This window comes from Thermobia domestica, chromosome 5, assembly GCF_964235325.1.
Source record: "Thermobia domestica chromosome 5, izTheDome1.hap1.1, whole genome shotgun sequence".
NCBI classification, from domain to species: Eukaryota; Metazoa; Arthropoda; class Insecta; order Zygentoma; family Lepismatidae; genus Thermobia; species Thermobia domestica.
Window position 1 is genome coordinate 154,911,348 of NC_137458.1, and position 19,436 is coordinate 154,930,783.

A 19,436-nucleotide genomic window follows, 5' to 3' on the forward strand; every position below is an offset into this window, starting at 1 on the left:
CCTCTGTAATCTTCAATAGACCTAATAATAATAATAATAATAATAATAATAATAATAATAATAATAATAATAATAATAATAATAATCATATTATCTTAATTTATATTTATTTCCAACAAGACCTCTGCATACTATTACAGTGTAGTTTTATTTTTCATAAAGCTACAGTTTTTACTCGATTATTACAAGGTAATCAAAAACGTTTTTGCGGTTCGTGATCGTAAAAACAGGCAGCCATATAGGCATAATGCTCAGGTTAACTCGAAGTAATTTCCATCAGCATCCATCACCTTTGCTAACGTTCATGCAGCTGTGCAAAGCCATGGTCATAAAACTTGGTGCTCTTGGACGCAAAGAGGCCTCTGAGTGTGCGCTTAAAGTGTGCATCATTGTCGAAGGATTTCTCACGAAGTGATTGTCCAGGGAATGGAACAGATGAAATGTGATGACGCTAGGTCGCGGCGAGTATGCTGCATGGTATCCATGTTCGTCTTGTCGCAGGTGGTCTACCATTCTCTAAAATACCTTTGCAGTTAATCAACTCAGGCTCTCATTGTAATTCATGTTTTATCCGTTGCAATTGCTGCAAGTACAAGTCTACAGTGATGATATGGCCTGGTGGTAGAAACTCGTAATGCATCACTTGGCGATTAGTCCACCAGATGCAGAGCATGATCTTGCGTAGATGCAGATATGGTTTTGAGGTGTTGGGCACAAGGTCGGATACGCTTGGAAGTGTCATACTGGATCCACTTTTTGTCACTCGTGAGCACACTTGCCCAAATATGGTTATGTTGTGGTACCGAGACAGCAATGACAAACAAGTTACTAATAGTTATTCGTTGTTTGCTGCAGATAATTTATGGGACACCAATTTGCTCAACTTGTACACCTTTCCTACGCGTTGCAAGTGAAGCCGTATTGTTTCCTCGGAAACCTGGAAGTGTTTGGTGATTTCACGACATGTTAATTGGCGTCCTCCTTTATGACAGCCCTGAATGTCTCATCATTCAACACCTGTAGTCATCTACTGTGAGGTTCATCGCAGACTCCGACCTGAACATCTGGGACCAGTACCTAGTGGTGTGTTGGTTCTCGGTATGTTCCCAAATGAATGACGTATACAACTGCTTGATAAGGACGCTAACAGGTTCACAGTCATACAGGAAACAATTCCGAACGAGCTAATTCGATACCTTCATTTCTTTTCAACACTGGATGAGCAGTGATTGATGTGTGTGCGACATGGCTGTTTTGGAGCAGCTAAATACACTGATGAAGTCCTTTCATGCAGATTTCACGAGTGTAGCCGTATTGATTACAAGAAACTTTTGATAGGGCTGTTGCTAAGGTAGTTAAAATGATGTTTAACAATGTTGTGCTTAAGAATAGTATAAACTGGAGATTAATTAACTTTATATACCTATCCCAAAACAACATTAGTGTGTATAATAATCTGATTTAAGTAATAGTGAACATGTACCGTAAAATTGTTCTATTTGTCAATTTGGGCAACTTAAGAATACAGGGTCACATTGATAGACGAAATCATCGTGTCTATTTGTCGAAATAGTCTACTAATACCCCCTATAATCATCTTGACGCGTGCTCATCAACTACGTACAGATGTATAATATCCCTGCAAGCTTATCTATATAAATAAAACTGAAATTGATCCTTCACGAAAAGAAATTTCTAGACCAAGCGACAAAGTGCTACATTGGTAACACTGATAACAAGAGACAATTACGATAACCGCCTCACGTTTCCGCGCATGTGTACAAATTTTTGACGTACAATTTTAACATCTCAAACAATGATATAATTGCCCCAATGATCAAAACATAACATACTAACTAATGAAAACAAGGCAGTAGATCATTTTGACATACTATAGTTGCTCACATCTTTTATGTTCATGACGGACATATCCGTAATGTTAAAAAATCGACTTATTTCCTTATGTCCACCATTAGAAGGCAATTCATTTGCACACATTAAAGTATATCCAAATTTGAAGACATGCACTTTTGTGTCATTTTGAGTCGCTTCGGGCTCTGTGTGTACCGTGAAAGGGTGACGGCAAAGCAGTTGAAATTGCAAGGTAAAAATAGTATATCAAGAGCCTCTACAGTTAGGAAGACGAAACTCTTTATATCAACACCTCATTAAAAATAAGTGCAGTGTTCCATAGTGTTTAAACTTTCCGCTTCTAAATGTAGTAATTAAAAATCTTTACAATATTTTCGATTTTGTGTATCGAATTTTCACGGGAAATCGGCTGAACTGTTGTAAATGACTTTTTGAACATAATTAACACTTGATTTGAGCAGGGATTTAATCGTTCCATTTTGATTGAATAGTAAAATAAATGGGGAATACACAGTGGTGTAATGTTATAATTTTTGGTAGGTTTAAAAATATAGCGTATACCCATCCTTATATACGCTCGTCTTTCATATATTTACGGTAAGTATACGCTATTAGCGAGTACATACTGAATACACTCCATTACATTCCTAAGTATACGTATCTTAAAAGGGGAAAGGGGTTCAATTATACCTTTCAAATATTCTGCACAAAACTTATTCTTCCCTATGAAGAACGAGCATTCAGCTAGTATTCTATGAAGATGATTGCCTTTAACAGGGTTAGTGGTAATGGGATGCGCCCAAAGGATAATAAGTGCAAAATCACATCAATATGTACGAGGTAGTCATTACAAGCTAGCTTTGTGTTTCTTTTGGTTCTGGGTAGGTCGAAACTGGTGAGACTTGGCAGGTTTGCGTATGGAGGACAAGTGTGATAGAGACGGTGAGTGTTACGTGGAGATGTATAAGTACGAAAAGTAACTCACAGCTATTTGCTAATTATTCACTACTTGCTAGCTTATTTCATTACAATCGCGCAGGAAAAAAACACGCTTTTTAATGACGTTTCTGTGTTTGCTGAGAGATGCTTGTTTGGTGCCTATGTACAGGTAAATACATTGATTAAGCGTTACTCTTCCTCCGTGAATTAATAGATCATACCCTAAATTTTCAAAAAGAAAAGTGATAACGTATTCTTTATCTATCTAAATCTACTAATTACTGTAAATTGATAAAGCTGGTAACTACTGGTAAACAAGCGAGTGAGAAACCAATCCTAAATACACAAGAGGTTGATATTTGTTGTTTTGTGTTATTAATAATTTTAGAATAGATTCACCAAAACTATATTTAACTCTTAGCTACTGCCGTTGGGCCTCTCAGACCCCAGTCGTCATTTATTCCTATCTAAATTTAAAGATAGTCAATAGATGTTGCTGGTTTCTTCTCTATCCTTATAGCAAGGATAACATCCTTGCCTTATACTTTCTGGCGAACCACAATTTATTAACAGAAACGAAAACAAATACCTGACGTTTTGCAATATGAATTACTTGGGATCTGGTATGCCCTACCAGAGAGTAAAAGGTATGTTAACTTGGAGTTCCTCACAAACCGATTAAAACAAAACTTGTACCAAACTTTTGACCATACTTTGTGCAGTTTTGTGTACAACATCTCGAGTTTTGTACATAAAAATATGTACTAAGCTCTAGACCGAGTTTTATGTAATTTTGTGTACCTCGGACAGTCGAGATATATCCACTTAAAAATAGTGGGTATCTGAGCCGGTTGAATGTGTACAATGCTGATCAAAGCGATTGTTATATCAAATATTAGTATTCATTTTGTGCAGTTTCCGTGCACCATTTCCTGAATTTTGTGCACTTCAGATCAGTGGCGGATTTAGAAGATAAAATCTGGGGGCACCTGCCAGACCCCAGACTATATCATAAATTTACTATAAAGTTTCAAAAATATATAAATAATAGCTTAAAATATTTTCGTCACTATGAAAACTGGGAGACCTTGACCCCCGGCCCCGAGCTAGACCCGCCACTTATTCAGAAAACCGAGAAGTAATCACTGGGAAATAGTGAGTATGCTAGCCACAGGAGTTCGCATAACACAATCTACAGCAATAGTTACATCAATCGTTAGCATTCATTTTGCGAATTTTTGTGCATCATCATCCGAGTTTTGTGCACCTCTAATAACAGACGCATCCCGTTAAAACCAGTACGTATACCATTTGCTTGACTACATATAATCAAGACGAAGATAATTGTTGCATCAAATGTTAGTGCTGACTTTGTAGAGTTTTATACACCATCTGCCGAGTTTTTGCATCTCAAATAACGGAAATATAACCACTTGAAAATAGTGTTTATCCCAAGCGTCTAAGTGCGTACAATGCCGACCAAGGCAAAATTTTATGTGAAATGGTAATATTCACTTTGTGGAGCTTTGTGCACTATCTCGCAAGTTTTGTGCAACCTCATACAACAGAAATATAACCGCTGGAATATGGGGCGTATATCTGTTACCCACAGTTAGTACAATGCCGACCAAGGGTATTATTATCTTATATATTAATACTTATTTCGTAGAATTTTGTGCACCACTTGCTAGCTTTGTGGACTTTAGTTAACGATGACATTCCCACTGGAAAATAGTGTGTATGTTAATTGACCCAGTGCGCACAACGTGAACAAAGTAAATATTTATACCAAAAGTAAATATTCAATTTGTGAAATTTTGTGCGCCATGTCGCGAGTTTCGTGCACTTCAAATAACAAAGATACACAAGGTCTGCCCGGAAAACAGTGTCATACATTTTATTGTGAAACGACTGTATGTTGCAGCGCGTTCTGTCCGCCGAGATCGACGGGGGTGTAAGTCAACTACCAAGCGAGTGCTTGCTCAGTGGTCTCCAAGCTCTCGGAGGTAAAGGACGAACGATTTCGTAAATCTCTGTTTCGTCTCTTGTACAAGTCGCAATGCAGTGCACGCTGGAACAAAGATACGCGGTCAAATTTTGTGTGAAACTCGGCAAATCTGCAGCCAAAATTTTCCAATGGTCAGACCTTCGGGAATATGTGTTTACTACAAAGGCAAGTCTACGGATATTAGGTGTTTTCCGAAGGCCGTGAAGAGGTCGACAGCGAAGCAGCGCTGGACGCCCATCCACTTCCTCATACGGCGTAAATATGACTTTGAAAGAACTTTTGCAAACTGATATATAGTCCTGACATTGTCCCGTCCGATTACTGTCTGCTTTGTTCCTTGGTACAATTTCTTAAATCAAAACGCTTCAGCAACCACTAGGACGAGGAAACAACTAACTGACTTCTTTGCCTTTGAGGACAAGACGTCGTATCGTAATGGAACTGGAAGCAGGTAGCTGCAGATAGTCCAACAAGAGGCCAAATTTTGAATGTTTATCTGCTTCCATTTACTGTAATAAATGGTTCAGCGTCATTTGCTCACATGTGATTTGCTCCCATGTGCTAAATTTCTACTCAAGTGCATTAGTTGCAAAAATTGAAGTTATCTGTAAAAATTCCTAAGATAGACTCATCATTTGTGCCCACGTGATTCAATTCGATTCCTTCGATTCATTACACAGGCCTACAGAAAAAAATATTTTCTTGGTGCCTAAAATTTTAGAGCTGATTTTAACTATGTGTGGGGCGCTGAATCCAATAATGTAAGCAGTTTTTTTCTATCAGCTCTACTTTGGTAGATACAGGCTACTGTACCAGTAGTGTTATTTACGTTACAATGTATGTGGAAGAAATATTACAATCCAAAATAAATATGTAAATTATAAATGATGTAACCACTATTTCTGCATGCTTCTTGCAATAGTATACAAAATAAGCAAAAGAAATACAAATATTCTCGTAATAACAAGTTTGAATATGATCTTATAAACTCTGCAACTCAAATAAATCCTACTGTGCTCTATAGAGATTTCTATTTGGAAGAACGGCGCTCTTTTCTCATTAGTGCTGCTATCTGTCGGTACTAAACGGAAACTAGTCATATAGTAGTTCCAGGAACGTCCACTAGATTGCATTGGTATTCTACTTGGCTAGTGGATCGTAGTTGTTGTCTTGCAGGTGGAGTGACATGTTGGAACATGTGAGTTTTGTTCTGAAATCATAACTTGTATCGCGTATACTAAGGCTTTATATTTAACATCCGTGTTAGTGGCCTGAACATAAAATGAGTTCAAGTCGAAGAAGTTGTGTTAACCATCCTGATGTGTTTTGCTACATATGTGGTGAGTACACATTTAAAGACAATAGAAAACATATCAGTGACTTTGTAAAAAAAGCATATCATGCATATTTTGGTGTACGCCTAGGGGACCAAGATAAAACGTGGGCTCCACATATTGTGTGTAAAATGTGTACTGAACACTTGCGACAGTGGACAACTGGAAAAAGAAAAAGTCTTAAGTTTGGTGTTCCAATGGTTTGGAGGGAACCCACAAACCATGTTGATGACTGTTATTTCTGCCTGGTAAATGTTATGGGTATGAATAGAAATAACCGGAACAAGTGGACATATCCTGATCTGCCTTCAGCAAGACGTCCAGTTGTTCATTCCGATGAAATACCAATCCCAACGTTTCACCACTTGCCAGAGCTTTGTGAGACTGAAAACGAACGTAGTGAACATTCTTGTGACATGGATGATGGAAGTGACAGTGATTATGAGGGAATGTCAACAATTCCTCAACAGTTTAATCAAGATGAGCTAAATGATCTAGTTAGGGACCTTAATCTTTCAAAAGAATCGTCTGAATTACTTGCTTCCAGATTGAAGGAGAAAAACGTACTAGAACAAGGAACTAAAATCACATTCTACCGAACAAGGGAAAAGGAGTTTTTACCATTTTTCACTGAAGACACAAATCTCGTATTCTGTCACGATGTTAGAGGTCTCCTAGAACACATGGGTCTTCCAGAATACAATCCAGATGATTGGCGCCTGTTTATTGATAGCTCCAAGCGAAGTTTAAAATGCGTCCTTCTAGACAATGGCAATAAATATGGCTCAATTCCAATCGCTCATTCAACACGACTGAAAGAAGAATATGAAACAATTGCTTTGGTTATGGAAAAAATTAAATATCAGGACCATCAGTGGGTGATTTGTGTTGATTTAAAGATGGTGAACTTTCTTCTTGGACAGCAAAGTGGCTACACAAAATATCCTTGTTTTCTATGTCTGTGGGATAGCAGAGACAAAGCAAACCATTGGTCAAAAAAATAGTGGCCGCAGAGAGACGACATGGTTGTTGGTAAGAAAAATATTATTAACATGCCTATTGTTGAGTGTGACAAAATCATTTTGCCACCTCTACATCTCAAGCTCGGTTTGATGAAGCAGTTTGTAAAGGCGCTAAATAAGGACGGGCCGTGCTTTGCTTACATGGGAAACAAGCTACCTCAGATCAGCACAGAAAAATTAAAAGCTGGAATATTTGATGGTCCCCAAATAAGACAACTCATGAAAGATCCGGCTTTCGTGGAGTCCATGAATGAGACTGAACGTAGAGCTTGGACCTCATTTGTAGAAGTTATCAAGAATTTCCTTGGCAATAATAAAGCTGATAACTATGTTGAGCTAGTGAACCAGATGCTTAATGCATTCCAAAAACTTGGATGTAATATGAGTATCAAAATTCATTACCTGCACAGCCATTTGGACCGTTTCCCAGACAACGTAGGCAGTCTGAGTGAAGAACAAGGTGAAAGATTTCACCAAGATATTAAAACAATGGAGGACCGCTACCAAGGAAGATGGGATGCCCATATGATGGCAGATTACTGCTGGAACCTAAAAAGAGACTGTGCAAAGAAACATTCAAGGATGTCACGAAAACGAAGCTTCCGAAGTGTTGAATAGATCGTTTTGAACAAATTATTTGATTTTTTATTCATAAAAACTATTATAAAATGTAGTTACAGAGTTATTATGTACTTGATGTTTGTGTTTATATGGTTTTCATTATTTTCAAAGTGTTCCAAATAACAGATTTAAATGTCATAGTTTTCTTTTCACTTACAGTAAAACAGCACCTATGCAATTTTCAACGTTGTAGCAGGTCAGTCTTGCAATTCCTATATCTCAAAAACTAAAGCTGTTAGGGGAAAACTAACGCCATATTTGGATTCAGCGTCCCAATTCTACTTCAAATCAGCTAAGAAACACCCGGCACCAAAACCACTGTAAGCCAGTGTTATGAATCCATCTGAGTTGGATGCATTTTTTCTCCGATGAGAATTAAAATATAAGTTTATAAAGAGTATTAAAATATTGATCTTGGAAAATTGCTTTTTTCTTCTTCCACAATAATATATAACGTATTATACTTTACTGCTCATCTACAAACGTTCATTGTAATATAAGTTTTGCAGTAAAACTATTCTAATGAGTTATATATTATTGCGGAGTACCTATGGTGTACTTTTAGTGTAAGAATAAATGTTCAGATTTTGCTTTCTTTATGTGTTTGTCACTTTCAGTAAGTTTATTTCATGTGCTTTATTTCTGTTATTTTATTAATTTCATGACTATTAATTAGAAAAATATAATTAATGTCTTCTTTAAGTGTGTTTATAACGATAAAAAAGTAGACCAAATTTAATTTGAAATTCAAAATTAATGTCATTTATTAGGTTAGTGTAAATGAAATTCAGGTTTAAGCACATACATAGCGTGAATTGGAAAAGAAAAGGATCTGAATTTGTTTGCTGTTCTTTTTTTTTTTAATGCACAAATAAGATATATTTACATGAAGAAACTATACAACACAACAGCTGAAAACTCAAAAGCTAGAAACCTGACAAAGACAAAAGCTAATTTTTTCAGGTTACAAATTTTCTCCTGTTCTTTGGTTTTCCATGTTGATGTTTAATATTGTCTGTATTGCGCCTATCAGAATAAAAGTATAGTAATGAATCAAAGAGTTTCCGTAATAGTTTATCTAGGTAGAATTTGCTGGCTGTTGTATAAGATAATGTGGGTTATTTATAACCTTGTAGATAGGAAGCTATTGATATGGATACTTGCTTGTGTTATGATAGGGTTACGGGGCATTTCAATTATAAGATATGTGCTAAGTCGTTACAACTGGCGACGAGTTTTAGTGAGACCACACAGTAATAATGATCACTTATTTAATTTAACTAAATTGGTGTCTCCACAGTTAGTACCGAGAAATGAAATATGCTGGCTCAAGTTGTTATGCAATAACGTATACATTTCTTTTGAACTGGATACAGGAGCAGCAGCTACAGTCATGCCAATTAAATTATATGAACAATATTTCTATAATTGTTTTACTGACAACATTCTGGGTGAAATAAAGGTTTGAGGTGAGTTCAAACCATTTGCTGGATGGTTGAAGATGGTATTGGTAGACAATTAATTATCACACGCTATACTAAGTCGTCCCTGGTTAGATGTTTTGTTTCCAGTATGGAGACAAATATTTCAAGGTAATGAATTGTTGGAGCGCCGTATTATTAATAGTGTTGTTCAACTAAATATAAGCAAGGTTTTCAAACAAAAGTATCCTAGAGTATTTTCAGGGGAAGTTAACAAGACTATAACTGGATATGCTTGTCACATTCCTGTCAGAGTGGACGCTATTCCAATTTTTAGGAAGCATTATCAAATACGTCAATATAGCGTAGTCGATCAGGTCAAACGTAATGTGGCTAAATTAGTAGCACAGAAGATATGGATACCGGTGTCTTGTTCTGATTGGACTACACCTATGGTTATCGTGTGGAAGAGAAACAGTGAATTACGCTTTGTGTGGATTATAAGGTGACACTAAACTATGTTCTTGAAAAGATGGTATATCCACTTCCTACACCGGAAGACATTTTTAGTCAATTACAAGACATGACGGTCTTTACTGTTCTGGATCTAAGAATGGCGTATCAGAAAATTTTAGTTGATGAGCGATCCAAACCTTTGTTAAAGGTAACAACGCCATGGGGACTTTATCAGCCTCATTGGGCTCACGTACAGTCCACATATTTTTCAGAAAGTTATAGATGAGGTATTGCAGAATGTGCCGTTTGTTTTTGCTTTCCTAGATGATATTTTGATAGCCGGTAAACATAGCAGGATTGTTTGCAACGCACTACTTACGTTGTAGAAAGATTACAATCATATAATGTTAAAGTGAGGTTTGACAGATGCCAATTTTTTTAATCGACAATTGAGTATCTGGGTTACACAATCTCTGCAGAGGGAATACGTCCACTACAGAATCACAAAGAAGCAATTTTGAAATGCAGGACTCCTAAGCATGTAAAACAGTTGAAGTCCTACCTTGGAATGCTAATTTTTTCATAAGAGTGTACAGAACATGTCTATGCAATTGCCTCATTTGTTTCAGTTATTAAGTAGAAAGGTAAAATAGTCGTGGACAGATAAGCATGAAAGAAAATTTACTTTGTTTAAACAATTGATCCATGAAACGAAATGTATTCATCCATTTGACAGTAAGGCTGAAGTAGTTTTGATTACTGATAGCAGTGCTTATGGGGTAGATGCGCAACTGTGTAATAGGAAGAATGACAAACTCATTACTGTCGCTTGTGCTTCAGCTACATTAAATGACGCAGAAAAGAGTTATAGTCAATTTGAGGAAGAAACGCTAGCAATAATTTTTGCCTTACGGAAATTTCATAAATATCTCTTTAGGCGTCCATTTGAGATACACACGGATTCTTTGCCTGCAAAATTAATTTTCGACGAAAAAAACAATATTCCTACTTTAGCGTCTCCTCGATTACAGAGATGGGCACTAATGCTGCTAAATTATAATTATAAAATTTCCTATAGCAAACATGTGAAAGTTGCGGACTGCTTATCACGTTTCCCAGTAGAAGAACAAATAGGTGATTGGCAAGTAGCCCAGGAGTATTTAAATAGTCTTGCCATGGAACCCCCTTTGTATGAGACAATTATGAGGGAAACAGCTAATGATAGAGTGATGTCACAAGTCATGAACTGGATATTATGTGGATGGCCTAAACAACTTGAAAATGGTAACATAAATAGTGAATTTCAAGCGTAGAGTAGTCGACGACATGAACTACATATCGAACAAAAATGTCTCTTTTGGGGAAACAAGCTAGTCGTTCCAATTTCATTAAGGAAAAGAATTTTAACTATGCTTCATGACCAACATTTAGGCTTCAATAGGACTACGGTTGAAGCCCGAGCTCGCTATTGGTGGCCAACCATGGAAAAGGATATTGTAAATCTGTTGCAACAATGCACTCCATGTCAAGGGATGCATAATCGAGTTCCCCAAAATCATTATCATGCATGGATAACTCCGAGACAACCGTGACAACGAGTACATATCGACTCCTTCGAAATGGCAGGATACAAATTTCTTCTAATAGAGGATGCTTTTACCCAATGGGTTTAGATTTGGCAAATGGGCCAAATATCTGCTTGTGAAACTATCGAAAAGTTAAATATATGTTTCGCTAGATATGGCTGGTCAGAAGTGATAGTTTCAGATAATGGGCCACCCTTTGCTAGTCAACAATTTACAGAATATTGGAAGAAACAAGGAGTAAAATTAATGCGCACCCGCAAAGCAACGGATTGAAGGAAAGAGCTGTTCAATTAGTCAAAGTTATGATAAAAAAGAAATTATTGGAGCTGGGTTCCTGGGCATGCACTAACAGACATCTTATTCAATTGATCGATGAAATATTATATGGTTTACGATTTTCGCGATCAAGCAAATTGAAGAATTCACCAACTAGTCTAAAGTTTGCATTTGAGCTAAGACATAAGTATAATATCAGTAACAAATTTTGTCATAGGGACTCGGTCGAACATTCGTTATCAGAATATAGTGATAACAAATTTTAAGAAGGTCAAGCTGTCTGGGTGTTAAATCTACCACACCATTTTCCTAAATATTTGCGGGGTACGATTAATCGTTGTTTGGGAAGATTTATGTATGAGGTAACAGTTCAGAACAGAATTAGAAGAGTTCATAGACATCAATTAAGATTTATGGATTTCCAACTGGAAGCTTCTGATAATGTACCAAAGACAATTAGGAACTCCTTAGCGGACGAGAAGAAATCTACTATCGTCAACAGAAGGTTCAGAAACGTACCTTCGACGAGATCAGAGAGAATAACTCACAATCGACACGTTTCTGATAATTGGTGGATTATACTCATCGATGAAAATCTTTTAAATAACAAGTCAGAAAATGGGTTCCAGGAAGAAAATATAGAACCGGTATTAAGACGTTCTACTCGAGACGAACTAAATACATGTTTCTGATTGGTTGCAGTTTGCGATTGTTCAAACTTTCTATGTATGTTTTGTGTATTGTAGTAATAGAATTGTCATTTAGTTGAAATTGAACAAGAAAATTGAAGAAGCAGCTGAGGTTAAATTTATATCATGAGGGTCAAGGTGGAACAAACGAGCCCTGCTGGGCTTCTAACCTCTTCTTCTTCCTCCTCCTCCTCCTCCTACTACTACTACTCTTATACTATGGATTCGTATAGCAAACCACCGTGGGACGTAAAACTCAAAATTTCATTTCATTTCATTTTCGTATAGCAAACCTTCAAGCGTAACGTAAGTAAATCACTTTTTTGAGTATTATTTTCATTTTATTTTAATGAAAAAAGTGTTATGAAAATTTAAAAAAAACTTTCCTTGGGTCGGGTTAAACCCACGCCAATAGCAACTGTTATTACTATTCCGTTGCGCTAGCACGCTCGGTCACGACGATCGACAGTTTGATTTCTGCTATATGTATGTTACGTGACGAGAAACGGATAACTTCAACCAATCAGAACCTCGTATTTAGCTCCTATGGCTAGGGTCGAGTATGGTTTAAAAATATGCTTCGCAGGTCTCTATCTTCGATTCCCTCCTTGGTTGTATGATGTCTCATCTAATTGGGACATTTGTTTGATATGATCTTTGTTTTTCTTTTTTACTGTGTAGACATGACTTATAATGTCATACACCATGTTTTTTTTAACAAAAGAGACACTGACCAAAGCTTAAAACTTTACTTTATTTTAAATTATAATTTGTAAGAATTTCGATCGTGTCTGAAGAAGGATATGCTAGATATCCGAAACAGTTACAAATTATAATTTAAAATAAAGTAAAGTTTTAAGCTTTGGTCAGTGTCTCTTTTGTTAAAACAATTAATCCAAAGCCATGAATAGTCTTACTAACCATGTTTTTCCAAAATATTTTATTATGCCTGCGCTTCCGCTGCTGTTATCTGTAACTTCAGAGCTTACGAGTATTAAAAAGCAGACAGTACTACTTCTTATTATCTATACTCTCTCTCAGTATTCTCTCTTTGTGTGTGTGTGTGTGTGTGTGTGTGTGTGTGTGTGTGTGTGTGTGTGTGTGTGTGTGTAAATGCCTCTTCTCTCTTTCGATTCTTTAGCATTTCACTTAGCGCGTAACCTGATATGTTTAAACACGCTTTCATTCCTTTTTATTTTTTATTTTAATAAGTTCCTCCACCACAACAAAGAGAAATTACGTGAAAAACACATTAACAATACAACAATTTTACATAATGTGTAGCTATTTTGACAATAGTCTTTTTGTTTTCACATCTTTGTCTTTCCTTGTATTATTTTTCCTTTTTATCTTGTGTATATCATTTGGATGGGTTAACTTCATTTCCGTTGTATTACGTTTCTCACTAGGTTTCATATTGCTTCTTCTATTTGAAAGAGCGTTCCTTTATTGTGGTTCCATTAAACTTTATAAGAAACAATAATTTTTCGTGCTAGAGTATAAAACAGTTCAACGGCTGATAGTCTTAATATCGAAATTTGTCGACTTCATTGTATGCATTTTCAAGCATAATTTCAACATATATGTAATAATTTTTACTATTTTTAAAAGGAGTTTGGCATACGAAAACTTTTTATATACTGTATTTACTATGTCCGTCCGTTAAACCTGCCATATTTTCTTCATGAGAATGCGGGACACCTTAGATATCTTCCACCCCCAGTCGAACTTTCCAACACAATCCAATGAACTGTAGTTCTGATTATGAACAACAGTATAATAGGTCGTGGGTTCCTTGGTTCGATCCCAGCTCGCGCCAAGTGCACTTTGTGGTGAACAAACACCGTGTGTGTGGGGTTTTCTACGGGTTCTCCCATTTCCTCCCACTTTCTTCATTCCACCATTTCATTCATTTCTAATCATCACCATCTCCTTGAGCCTAGCAGGCATAACCGTAAGAAGTAAAACTAAAAGATTCCATTTTATTTTTTTAACAATATAATAGGATGCAGCTACTTTTCTATCTTCGTTTCCTGCAATTAATTGTACAGACTGAAAATGTTTTACAGTCCAACTACAAAATAATCGCCTTAAAAACTTAAAATAATGTCTTAACAAAATGATTTTTCTCCTTGTATCATGTGTAATTGTCAGAACCAGATTTACATATTTCTAAGCCCTGGACCAAAGGACAATTCTGTGCCCCTAGCCTCTCGAAAAGATTATAATTCTTGTTATCTTATTTAATGTCTAGCTGGAGAAAAAGTTGCTTATCTAGCCTGTGCTTGTAGATGTAGAAACACTCAAAGCCATCTTACGTTTATTTGTATTTTTGATATTCGAGAATGTCCAAGATTCCTCCAGGTGCAATGGAAAAAGTAACATTGCAAATTTTGCTCGCTATCAAGTCAGTCAGGGTGGTGTGATAACTTGCTCGAAACTGTTACATGCTACAGCTTATTGTTCATTCACTGATTACAGAATTACCAGCCAATGTCAGAATTTTTGATTTTTCACTTTTCGAATAAGCTGATATTGATAGCAGAAATGGAACGGAATTAAAATACGGGACATTTTTCTGTCCCGACAAAATTTACGGGGACGGAGGACATTCGGGCCCAAAATCGGGACTGTCCCGTTTTTTACGGTACATGTGGCAGGCTTACGCCGTCCGGCCGGCCGGGAGACAAAAAGGTCTCAAGAAATACGTGACTAATCACCATTTAATTTGCTGTAAATGTAGAGAGTCAAAAGTTAGGGTAGGTGTCGCTTTTAGTAATAGTAATTAATCATTTCCAGTTTAAACGTTACTTGCAGAAACGGTAATAGTGAAATGCAGTTTACTGCAAGGTGGATTATTAAACGTAGATCCTCAACTCTCTACTAAAACCGGAAGCGGTTGCAACTTCCAGTTTCAATATTAATCTACACAGTACAAATACGACAACAGATAACTATAAGCAGCTTCTTGGAATTGGTTTAGTGTTCTAAGAATAGGTGCTATCTTCTAACCGTCTACTCGAAACGGAAGTGACAGAAACCAACCACATTCAATTTCCACATTACTCACCTTAGAAGAAAAATCGTAATAGATAGCAAAGAAGACATTTTGTCTAACTAATTAAGCATCCTAAAAATATATTCCATTTCCACGTAATATCGTGATTATTTTCATTTTAATTTGTATTTGGTGATATATGTTTCGGAGGTTGACCCACTTTATAGGAAGTTAGTATCTTATCTTTATAGATACCGTAAACTGGGTATACTTTGGCCTATTTTTCTTTATTTTCAGAATTTCCATTGTAATATCTCCCTAGGTTACAAATGTAATTTAATGACATTTCTCTTTGTTAAAATGCAAATCTTTGGCTTTCTTTTGAAAGCAATAAATAATCAATGTGACCAAAAATGATGATTATAGTTTCAATTTTCTGATGCCATGCAAGATTTTTCATGTTTGGGGTAGCTTTAGCCATTTGTCACAATGACAAATTAATACAAGAAAGTATTATTGTAACACTGTATTTAAGAAACAGAAGAGAAGAAGAGGCTAATATAAATACATTGGGGAAAATTGTCAGTGTTTTTATTCATTTCAATCGAACGAGAAATATCGTTCAATGAACATATTTGTATTCTTCTTGGGTGAATACAAATTTCTGACACTAAAGAACGCTATACATTTCTGAATATTTTACTTAAAATACAGGTTGGTTTACAAATAAATCACTTTGTTCAATTTAGAGACAAACAAAAACATCGTTCAATGAAAATCTCTTTAAGTGTATGGAAACATAACATATATCTAAAAATAAGAGCATCATATTCTTCATTGCGGTAGGTACCTTACCGGTACCATACTGCTCAGTTTTAGGAAGAAAAATCTTGCAATTCAAGAACTGTTAAATATTTTCATTTAGAAGATGGTGAGGGGTTAATCTTTCTTATTACATCTCACCATTTGTACACCATTTTACCTTTAATATCGGACCATTTCCAACACTTAACAAGGGGCGTATGCAAACCATGACAGCTAGATGTTTACGAAAATTGGTACCCTGACTAATTTTGGAGCGCTAATTATTGTGGTGATAATTACTTAGTGGGGAAATTTCTTTTTTATCCGCTATGTATAATACATATACAAAGCAGTGACCAAGTGAAACTGTGCTGAGTTATACCCAAAAACGCCAGAAAATGAAAAATGTATGCAGGTAACCTGATACCTACGGGGGATCACGTGACCAAGAACATGGCAGTAATGTCACACAAGCAGTGTTGCCATCCCAATACAAACATATAGATTTTTCAAATAGAACGTATACCATTTATGCCTTTAACGAATTGGCATAAATATAAAGAAAATGAATAAAAGGTGGGTTATCACATCAGTGTTGACAAATAAGGGAGATATGAGGCTGTAAAGTTGAGAAATTTTGGGGGTCCGTACAAACAAACAAATGTACAGAGAAACAAAAATACGGACCATATTTGCTTTGGACCAATGTTGCCCCAAAAGTTGGGCCAAAGTTACCTCACGCAACTAAACGCTTAATAGTTTGTGTAATTGAACGAACATTTAAGGCGTTAACTTATTAAAATTCGCTAATGTACATGTTTTTATATTCTACTTACTTGAGCATTCAAGATATGTCACTTTAATGCAATGAACAGAAGTTGTGGAACTTGAAATATAATACATGTTTACTTCCTAACCATTGCTTGCATCTTGCTTGCCACGTTCCGGAAACAAAGCACTAGCGCCAATATCCACGTGTTCTCAATGATGCAATACTTCCATCGACAACTTTCCTTATTGATAGAAATCATAATAACCATGTAGACAAAAATCAAATCTCTCTCTTCCTTTGGGCTAAAGTTGCCTTTAACCCTTAACGCACCAAGCCTAAATTATCAACGTTGTTTCCAAGTTGGGGTCTTCTAGGGACCCCAAGTGTAAAGAGACTAATATTCATTATTTATTAACTTTCGTTGATCTCCCACAAAATCATTTATTGTTTGTGTAAAAAAGATAATATTCTTTAAGACTTATCTTCGGTGTTGTAAAACTATTCTTTTTTTCCTCTTCCTAATTACATAAAACTATTTCTTATGTGTCAAATACGCTAGTTATTCGAATGTCTTAGTTATTAAAATTCATGTATGTCTAAAAATTTAATCAACGTTTCTCTTCCGTAATTTTGTACATTCGTAGTTAAATCGTAAAAGTGTTTGTTTATGTTATATAATGTATTATGTCAATGTGTATTTTATATAATAAAGCTAAGAAAGCTCTTTCCTCAACTATCTGTCCATCTCTGACGTCATGAGTACCTGTTGAGACGAAAACATCTAATCTACACGTGCCTGGAGTCAGCAAAATTACCAAATCATCTTTGTTTTTAAATACTCCCTCCATCCCCAAAACAGGGAGTCACACAGAGCCTTTGGAGTCACACGGAGCCATTAAAGTCGCTTGGAAACCTTGGAGTCGGTTATCGAGGTCTTTTTTTGGATTTAATAGCGAAGTTATCAAAAGACAGTCATCAAAGTCGGTCCGGGGAGTGCACGACAGTCAATCGGGCACTTCGGGAGTAACTTGGAAAACGAACCAAACAGTCTATAATTCGGTTTTCAACATATTGAACACCAAACAAACAACAGGAGGAAGCCCAGCAGAAAAAATAAAACTACAGGTACTGTGACGTCAAATATCTTCCTTTCTCTTCCTCACCTCTCACCTACCCACACTCTCTCTCTCCAAAAAAGTTAAAATTCTCATATTTATTTCTCTTAAAATCAGACGGGTGTCGTCCGGTCCCAAGACCTGTTCTATCTTTTAAAAACATCCCAAAAATCTCACTTTGACGACACAGCTTTTATTGAAAATACTTTTCAAATTAAGCCCCCGTAAAACAAGTATTATTTTAATTTCTCAGCTTTTTTTGCACTTTTTTTTTAGCGAACGTATCATTGATCTAAGTATGTAGCAGATATCCCAAAAGGATGCAGAGCACATAAAAATCAAATCTCTCTCTTCCTTTGTGCTAAAGTTGCCTTTAAGCGGCTAAAGTATACCCAGTTTACGGTACCTAACTAAACTACTGGGCTAACAGAAAAAATGGGAAAATTAAATAAACTTAAAAGAAAAAGAAAAAGACTTCAAAAACGCACTAAAAAGCAAAAAATAAAATATTTTTAAAAGAAAACCATATTTATCAACTTCAACAAAAACCCTAAAAAATAGAAAATAATAAAAGCACTAAAACAGAATAATTTAGCAGTTAAAAGTAGAAATTAGTCCTTACTTTTATGAACAAAAAATCAAGCCAAACCTAAGAAATTATAATGTCTCTCAATTTAAATTTGGTATGAATTCGTTTGGCTTGGCACAAACTTCAAATCTTTTATAGCTAATAGTAATAAACTATTTTCTGCTTTTAACTGCTTTATTATCTTTATTTTCTACTTTTTAGCGTTTCTGTTGAAGTCGGTTGATTTTTTTAAAAAATATTTTATATACTTTCATTTATTTACTTCTTTCCACTTAGGATTTTTATTTTTATTTTTATTTACTGATTTACACCATTCACTTTGCAATATACAGCTAACTTTTTACTATATTTTTTAACTTGATAGTTTATATATTTTTACTATTTCTAACTTACAGTAGAACTTTTCATATTAATTTATTCTCCTGATTTGACTTTATTTTTTCACCTGTTTTATCACCACCTCCTTACTCAGTCAAGAGCCACGAGCATTAATTCACAATAATATATGCACCAACACTTATAGACGAGAGTACGTTCCTAGCTCTTCGTAATCATCAGAATTACTTATTGTTCGTGTTCTATTTCGTCATACCAGTAGGTAATTTAATTAATCTAACTGCTCTCTCTTTTAGGATTTAGGATTTTTAGATTTCTGGGCTTTCGGCATCTAAGGCCATGACGTCCGTCGGCTAGCACACTATTAGGGGAAAGCTAAGAACGAAAATGATTGGGGGAGGAAGCAGCCTGGGACCCCTATGTTAGGTATCGCCCCGGCATTTGCCTGATGTGAATGAGGAAAACCTAGGAATAGCTTAATCAGGATGGTTGAGCTGAAAAAGTTTTCTTTACACTTTTTCGACCGAGTGCTCCCAGCGGGAATCGAACCCGGGACCGTTCGCACAGAAGGCAAAGGCGTTAGCGATTACGCTACGCG